The sequence below is a fragment of the Lactuca serriola genome, chromosome 8 (genome assembly GCF_051521515.1).
Source record: "Lactuca serriola cultivar US96UC23 chromosome 8, Lser_US96UC23_V15, whole genome shotgun sequence".
Classification (NCBI taxonomy): Eukaryota; Viridiplantae; Streptophyta; class Magnoliopsida; order Asterales; family Asteraceae; genus Lactuca; species Lactuca serriola.
In genome coordinates this window covers 126,607,679-126,617,133 of record NC_136415.1, presented here as the reverse complement: position 1 = coordinate 126,617,133, position 9,455 = coordinate 126,607,679, and the positions used below count along the sequence as shown (strand labels likewise).

Below are 9,455 nucleotides of genomic sequence, written 5' to 3'. Positions count from 1 at the left end.
TTTTGTGTCGTATCAGTCTCTTATACTATCTTTCAAGGACTAAATATTAGTCTTTGATGCTATCAAGTTCAGTCTTAAATTACAAAATCAGTTCCATTTTTTTATAAACTTAAAAGGATTATAAAAGAATAAAAAGCAAATTAAAATAATCAGTTAAAGAAAAATAATGCACAAGACCTCAATCATAAACACTATAACATTCTACTTTATGGAAATTGTCATTTATAATATTATACATTCAATATGTTAAATTCACATCAATGGCTTAAAAGTAAGAAAAATAATGCACAAGACCTCAGTGATAAAGTTTCTCATTCTATAATGAGAGGACAAACATGCAATACCAATATACATAAAAAAACAACCATCACAATCAAAAGGAAAAAGTCGTGTACCCCAACATCTGCCTAGCCAATTCCCAACTCATCCATAGCTTTGATCTTGCAATTTTGAGTTCACCCCTTTGCTCTGTACAAACAAACATATATATTTAGAAGCTTTTATGGTAAACCGTATACCAAAGATAAGAAAATCAGAATGAGACCTTTACTAACCACGATAAACACATTGCCACATATTCCATCAAAACCTTCAACTAAAGTTAAATGATCAAATCCAGAAAGAAATGATGCAACAAAAATATCAATATTACTAAAAAGTTCAACCGCTAAAAGCTGCAAAATAGTTAGTCAACACAGTTCCATCTTTCAATGCACGCATTAACGAATTAACGTTTTTGCAGTTGTCATGATGTTGAGTAAAAGCACCTTATCGTACTTGAGTTATAGAACTGATTGTACAGATCCAAAAATCTCGTCTTTTGTTATTATCATGGCATCTTGGACATTTGAGAAGACAGTGAGGGGCGTTATCTTGAATTGTGAGGCCATGGATTTTTATGTCCAACCTGTGAAACATAAAAGAACGCCAAAATTGGTTTAACTTTTTCTAGATTTTGAAAGTTATATATAATTAATATTATGTTTGAATCCACCATTTCATGAAACCAGTAACACGCAATAATATATGAGATCTTTATGGGTGATATAATATCCATAGTTACCAACTTATTATGCTCCAAAAATAATAAACCTAGAAAGTTACATGAGCATGCCATTCCAGGCCAGAGAGTCTCATCAAATGTTTTCCTTGTTGTGGACGATGCACGAATAACATCTTCTATATCACCTTCAACAACATGGTAAATCAACTGCCCTGTTCTTGGGTCAAAGGTTGAACAGCTGAAAAACAGAAAGGAAATGTAAGTTAAATGTAGGATGTAAATAAACTAATTTCATTTAGTGTAACAAAGCAAGAAAGAAGATACTACCCTACTACTGCATGTGAAATAAAAAAAACATAAATCCTATCATCTTCTTGCCAATACGTCTTCCACAATGACAAATTTAAGGTCCAATGATGCTTTAGTTTGCAACAAACCTCATATAGCAGTCACTAGCTTGCCAATCTTAACCTATAAGACAATTTTAGAAAAAAAAATGAAAAATTAACAGAAGATTAAAAAGATGAAGATGTCTGATGGTAACTGATCTTTATATTTATGATTAGCCAAGAAACCTGTAACAAAAAATCAAAACAAAAACGATAACTGATCTTTAACTTGTACATACCTCGATTTTCATATAACTAGAAAACTCTTTAATGTGTTCTTCGAGAATAGTATCAAATAACCAGGAAAATTGTCATTCATATCCTGTTTGGCCTTACATAGTGAATATACAAAATCCTGAAACATTTTTCGCAATCAAAATCAAACAATCAGCTTGGAAAACAAACTCAAAAAAGAAAAAAAATCTAGATTGAAAACCTATCGAAAAACTAACAAAAAGAAAAAAAAAAAAATATATATATATATATATATATATATATATATATATATATATATATATATATATATATATAGACTGAAAACCTAAATCAGAGAAGATTAAAAAGATGAAGATGTCTGATTTAGTGGGATTTGGCGATTTAGGGCTCAAGGCCTCAAACGGAAATAGAGGGGACGAAGGGGAATGACCGGATGATGGTAGATGTTAAACTATAATGAAGTAAGGAATCAATTTTTCTACAGAAACAGTCAGACCACAAAACATAAAAGACAAGTGACGAACAAATATTATTTGATAGTAGATGCTAAACTACTGGGAGTTAAGAAATCAAATCGTTATAAACAAACAGTACCCAAAACATAAAATTCATCATATGTCTAATACAGGAAAAAAATATATAATACAAAATGACATAGATGAAGTGAAACTTACAGTTACACGTAAGAGGGCATACGATCTAGGGCTGTACAGGGAGGAAGAGGGTGAAGCAGGGAAAAAGGGTCGAACAGACAGAGACAACTAGGGAAGAGAGATGGAGCGGCGGAGCAAGGCGTATGATCTAGGTTATAGTCGTTGTGCGGCAGAGCATGTGTGCACGGAACAGGGAACCTCGAAGAAGACTCGTTCAGCTTCTGAATTGATGAATTGATGAATCGGGATTTTATGATACGCTTTTTTATTTTCCCGCTAGGTAAGAAAGAGAGGCGTTTCTCAAAAATCTTTTCAAGTTTTACATTTGGGGTTTTTAAATATTTTGAAGAATTCTTTTTTTTTTCTATGAAATAAGGTTTTTTAAATATTTGAACTTATTAAAATTAGTTAAAATAATAATTTAAGTATGTATGACTGAAATTTAGTTAGTTGTAAGTGTTCATTCAAATTTCAAATAGTGTCTGTTTATTAGGGACTGAAATCCAGTCGTTGGAAAGTTTCCCATCCAGAGGAGAAATTGGTTCAGTTGTGTCAATGACTGAAATTCAGTCCCTAATAAGTTCAATGCACTATCAAAATTGACACATGTATATCAGGGAATGACATTCAGTCCCATATAACTTTCCATCCAAATTCAAAGTTGGCACTAAACTATTTGATACTGAAATTCAGCCCCCAATGTGTTCCAACCAAACATAAACAAGATCAAACAGATTAGGGACTACATTTTAGTCTCGAATAAGTGTCATCAGTCTTTAATGATTCACACAATGAAATCAGTCCTAGATAGTATTTGAGACTAATTCATCAGTCCCAGATACATCGTATCCAAGACTGATTAATCAGTCTCTAACATTTTAGTCACAAAAGCCCCTTTTTCTTGTAGTGGTCTATCTCCGATTTGGGCGTGGTATTGATGCGGAGGGGGCATGTTATCGCCTACACTTCGAGGCAGCTGAAGCCTTATGAGGCGAACATCGTAGTTGTGGGCCATGTTTCCTCCTTCGATTATGACAGTCGTGGATTGTTGATTCTACACCGTAGAGTGTGGGTCCTATATCATGGAGGTGTAAGCCAGGAATTGATGGAGGAGGCACATAAATCCAAGTTTTCTATCCATCCCGGGGAGACGAAGATAGACAGGGATCTTCGTATTGATTATTAGTGTCCCTGCATGAAGAGGGATGTAGCTTGGTTCGTTGAGAGATGCCTAACCTGCAGGAAGGTCAAGGCTGAGCACCAAAGGCCTCATGGCAAGATTCAACTGTAGGATATTCTGTTGTGGAAATAGGAAGATGTAACACTAGCCAAAATAGGTCAATAACAATCACATGTGATTATGCTAATCATGTAATGTGATAAATGTACTATGTATTTCATGATAAATTCTAATACAAATATGAACTTTCTTTATGATACAACTCAAAATATACGTCCATACGATTCCAAAAATATAGAGAACGTCTGAATCTGACTTCGCATGAAGAAGTTATGATAAACCGAACACTATAAATCTCTATAATAAGAGGAATTTAAAATAGACTTATAATTAGCTATATAAGTCTAAAATAGAGTTATAGTACTCGTAAATACCTACACGTGCATATAAAGAACGTCAAAAACAGAGTTCGTATGCAAAAGTTATGGCCTTCCGAAGATTCAGCTTTCAGAAACCCTAAGCTAATTAAACTCACGACGTGAACAAAGGTTTATTCACGACGTGAGGAGTCATTTTGCCACATTTCGGAATCTAGAAGGTGTGACGAGGCTACGAGGGGATAAAATCCAAACTCACGACGTGAACAAGGGTTTATTCACAACGTGAGGAGTCACATGGCCACCTTCCGAAGCTAGGGACGCAAATGGCAAGTCTACGGGGTGATCATGCAAGACTCATGATGTGAGCCTTATGACACTCACGACGTGAGTTTCTAAAAACCTTACTATAAATAGCAGGCCCGACTTCATCCATTCTTACACCAAAACTTCTTCCCTTTCTCTCCTTTGCTGAGGCCATTCTGCATCCCGAGTCCCGACGATCTCGCACACTGACCGTATTGCTTAGATAACATAAAATCACGCTACTAGGGTGAGCTTCATGGCCCCACTTTCTAATATTTCAGGGCAAAACGCATGCTAGTTATTATATATATATATATATATATATATATATATATATGTTATTATTATGTCTATATGATAGTATATAGTTATGATAACCGGGATATGATTGTTCTAAATATAACATTTTGAATACATACAACTATTATTAACTTATCAGTATGTTAATTTACTAATGTAGATCTTGAGTTATACTTAGGATTATATATATATATATATATATATATATATATATATATATGTGTGTGTGTGTGTGTGTGTTGTGTGCGATATAATACCGAAGTTATATTCGAAAGTTCTAAATGTTAAGTTATATAGTATGTTGCTATTAATAGTTTTTATGTCAAGATAAAACTGGATATGTTATATGTTGTTATTATTAGTTTTATGTCAAGATAAAACTGGATATGTTATATGTTGTTATTATTAGTTTTATGTCAAGATAAAACTTGGTATTGTTATTGATAGTTTTATGTCAAGATAAAACTAGAAACGTTATATGTTGTTATTATTGGTTTTAGGTCAAGATAAAACCTGGTTTTACTTCAAGATATAGTTATTATACTGCCTAAATATTATGAAGTTAGGAGTAATATTTAAAAGCATAGTCTAGAAACTTAGGGTTTTAGACATGAAGATGCTTTTGTTGTTAGAGCTATAGGAACCCATCAAAGTCTACATGAGTAATTGTATTTATCAACTAAGATTGGGGATCTTAGTGGAAATCCTCTGAACTGTAACCGTTAATCCCGTGTGAGCGAGGAAGTCGTGTATAATTAGTATACGGGTTGACCGCCCCACTTGTGACTGTTAGCTACAGTCAACCAAAAGCAAGTGATGGACTATCCTTTTATTTGTTATTAATCCGGCGTCGATAAAGCGTACGGCGTTGTTTCTCATGGTAAATCATGAGTGTGTTTGTTTCTCATGGTAAATCATGAGTGTATTGTTTTATCAGAGGTATTATCTCATAGCAGCGGTTACAGGCTCATGGTAGCAAATTGTTAGAAACATTATACCTTGTAGTATACAAGTATTAATGTTAATTATAAGTTTTCCCCTAGTTATACTTTAGGATTAAGACATGTTTAGGTATAACACTTAATTGATAAGTATACTATTATACCTAATATACATACTAAATGTTGGAGAATCAAAATGATACTTTCAAAACTATACTTTTGAATGTGTGGAAATGTATTATTTTATGGAGTCAAAACCTGTGAACTCACCAACTTTATGTTGACGTATTTTTAAAATGCATGTGTTTTCTGGAACTTGAAAAGCTGGTATGTATTCGAACAAGAGAAGTTTTACTATTATCTTTCTGTTTATTAAATACTAGGAAAAAAATAATGTAACTTTCAATCATCAATAAAGGTATGTATTTTCTTTAGTATTGTTCAATGTATGTTATATAACTGTGATACGAAAAATGACGTTACACTACCCGATGTTTCCGCCGACGGCCGAGGTGTGACAGAAGATATCACTATGGACTTCATCACAAAGCTTCCAAGGACCGTGTAGGGAGTGGATTCAATTTGGGTCATTGTGGATCGTTTGACCAAGAACGCCCATTTCATTCCGATTCAGGAGAGCATTTCGGCCGAGAAGTTGGCCGACATCTATATTAGAGAGGTAGTGGCTCGGCATGGGGTGCCAGTTTTGGTGATTTCCGACAAGGATGTGCGGTTCACTTCCAGATTCTGGAAGAAGTTTCATGAAAAGCTGGGTACTCGTCTGCACTTTAGCACCGCTTTTCACCCGCAGACGAGCGGTCAGAGTGAGCGGACCATCCAGACTCTAGAGGATATGCTACGGGCGTGTGTTTTAAACTTCATAGGTATTTGGGATACTTACCTTCCTTTGGCTGATTTTTCTTATAATAACATCTATCATCCGAGTATTGACCGTCCTCCCTTTGAGATGTTGTATGGGAGGAAGTGTAGGACCCCGATATGCTGGGGTGAGGTTGGCTAAAGGGTCATGGGGAGTACCGAAGTGGTACTCAAGACCACAGAGAGGATCCAACAGGGGCGGACCAGGCTTCAAATCGCTCAAAGTCGGAAGAAGAGTTATGCCGATAGGCGTCGTTCAGACCTGGAGTTCCAGGTCGGGGATATGGTGCTCCTGAGGGTGTCGTCTTGGAAGGGCGTCATTTGGTTCAGGAAGTGGGGCAAGCTGGGCCCCAGGTACACTGGACTTTTCAGGGTTGCAGCCCGGGTGGGCAAGGTGGCGTATAGGATGGACCTGCCAGCCGAACTCAGTCGGATTCATAACACTTTTCACGTCTCCCAATTATGAAAGTGTCTGGTGGACGATTCGACAATGATGCCTTTTGAGGACATTCAGGTGGATGACAACCTGAATTACATCGAGTGACCAGTAGCTATCCTCGACAGGAAGTTGAAGGATAAGGGAATTGGTGAAGGTGCAATGGCAGCACCACAAGAGTTCGGAATGGACTTGGGAGCTGGAGGACGAGATAAGGGAGCACTACCCCGATCTTTTTCAAGGCTCAGCAGCAGACTTCGAGGACGAAATCTAAAATAAGTGGGGGGGGGGGGGGGATTTGTAACACTCGGTTCCTGCTACGTACTTAAATTCAAGTAATGTTGTAATTTACTCTAGGACTCGATGAGTTGGAGGCCCAACTCGACGAGTAGACTCGACATTATGCGGGGGTTCTAATCATCTACTCGACGAGTCGGGAGACCGACTCGGCGAGTAGGAGCTATCTGGACAAAACCTTAATGTTTAGGGTTTGCACCATATTTAAACACTTTATCTCATCCTAAACTAGCCTCCATCACCCTCCCAACTCAGAGAAACCCTACATTGAAACCCTAAACCATTATTGAGTGTTCTTGAGCCTTTTGGTGCTTTTTGTGTGTGTGTTTGAAGTTGGAGAAGAAGAAGGAAGATTGGAAGTTCAAGTAGAAGCAAGGAGATCTAGAAGATTCATTCAAGGTAAAAAGTTGGAACCTAGACCATCTATCTCTTAGATTTTGATTTGGGGCAATTTCTATGCTTTTTATGAGTATAAACAAGCAAAAATCGGATTTTTGGGTGTGCTTGGAGTTGTACTTCGGATATGGGGCTATTGGGGGTCTTTATGGCATAAAGGTGCTAACTTTGTTGCCATAAACACCCCATGCATCTTGTAGACCTTCTTTTATGGATTTTGGAGCGAAAAACCCCATGAATGGACATCAATTTTGTAGCTTTACATATGAAATGGACCCTAGGAAGTTAGATCTATGGTTTTGATACTTTAAGACCCATTATAATCGACTGTATAGTTTTCGACTAGGAGGGACTCGGCGAGTTGTTTGGGTGACTCGGCGAGTCGGGACACACTTTTCCCCCAAACATCTTTTGGAAATGGTTTTGGTTGAGTGGAAGGAACACTCAGCCTACTAGGGGGTTTGTTTTGGACCTGGAAAACATAGGACTCGGTGAGTGGATGAACAAACTCGATGAGTTCAAGGAAATGTCCCAACCACATGAAGATGGACTCGACGAGTTCAAGGAGAACTCAGAAAGTCGTAGACTGAACATCTTTATATGGATGAAGATGAACTCGACGAGTTCAAGGACGAACCGGGCGAGTCGGTTGAAGATAGTCAGATGTGTTGTTGAATGCAAACTCTTCGAGCTCTTGCTAGACTCGACGAGTAAGGACGGGATTATGGCAATAGGTGAACATGGGGACTCGGCGAGTTGGCGGACCAACTCGGCGAGTAGAGTCAACCAGATGTTGAATTTGACCAGAGGATTGACCATTGATCAAGGTGTTGACCATGACCTTGTCTTGGACTTGAGTTGGCCCTTGTAAGGGTAAGGAGTATGATATGATAAGTTAGAAAAGTTGTTGTGTAAGGATTGAGGATTCGAGGAGAGTTGGTTTTCATACCGAGATCAGTGCAGACACTACATGACTTTGAGGTGAGTTTTCTCCTAGTAGGAGTGGGTCTACGGCCACAATGCTGACCCATGAGTAAGAGTGTTGGATAGATGATTGTCTTTGTGATAATTATCTAGTGTTGATATGAGATATGACTACTGTGCCTGATATGATTATTGTGCTTGATAAGTTTACTATGCTTGGTATGTGTTAACAGTAGTAAGGGGTGAAATAGTCCCCGGTTACCGGTTGAAAGATACTGAAGGGGACGTTAGCTCCCAGTTACCGGTTGAAAGATACAGAAGGGGAGGTTAGTTACCGGTTGAAAGATACCGAGGAGGAGCCCAGCTCCTGGCTATGCCTGACAGTTACCGGCTGAAAGATATCGAAGATTATGCATTATTTTGGTATGGGTATGATGGGGGAACTCACTAAGCTTTGTGCTTATGGTTTTTAGTTTTGGTTTTAGGTACCTATTCATCTAAGGGGCAGGAGCCGGCGGGGTAGCAGCGCATCACACATTCACACATGATATTCCACATTTGAGAACCCTGGGATTGTACTTTGATATTATACTATTTGATCATATGGTTTTGAGACTTATGATTTGTGACTTTATGTTTGAAATGATATCAATGTTGTTTTCCATTAACTGTTTTTACAAGTAATACACTCTAAAACAAAAAAAAAAATGGGTCTCAATTTTGGGATGTTACAGTAGAACTTGTTGTATTTGGCCTTTAAGAACTTAGCACCCGAGGTGTGATGCCTCAAACAGTTCACAACACACCTAAGACAAAGGATAACTTGAGAGAGATTTTACTAGCTCCAAAATCGGCTCTAATGAACTCGAAGAACTCTAGTGTATGATTTTGGGTGCTAAGGGAGTCCTTTTATGGTGTGGCAAAGTCTAGGGTTACATCCATGCAAACCCTAATACCCATGACCTTTCATATTACTTAGGCTCCATGGGTTAAACCTCCATGGACTACCATATTGGTTTAGCCCATCCTAAATAACAACTGGCCCACACTATAAGAATCATTGATTTACCAAATCAATCCCTATATATTTAATTAGTCTCTTTTGATCACATAATTAATTCCAAATTAATTCTTGATCAATACTAATTAAATAATATG

General features: G+C 37.4%; 1 long non-coding RNA gene across 3 annotated transcripts; it reads right to left on the bottom strand.

Moving 5' to 3' along the window:
• Positions 1-213: 213 nt before the first annotated feature.
• Positions 214-2,479, bottom strand: LOC145069646 (uncharacterized). Of its 3 annotated transcripts, none has more exons than XR_013689594.1 (6): positions 2,283-2,479; positions 1,632-1,747; positions 1,331-1,474; positions 1,105-1,241; positions 545-907; positions 214-468 (listed from the first exon to the last, which is right to left on the bottom strand). It is a non-coding gene; the product is annotated as an uncharacterized LOC145069646 (long non-coding RNA). The 3 variants fall into 3 exon arrangements; XR_013689592.1 differs by having other exon boundaries at positions 1,441-1,474; XR_013689593.1 differs by having other exon boundaries at positions 555-907; positions 1,441-1,474.
• Positions 2,480-9,455: the final 6,976 nt, after the last annotated feature.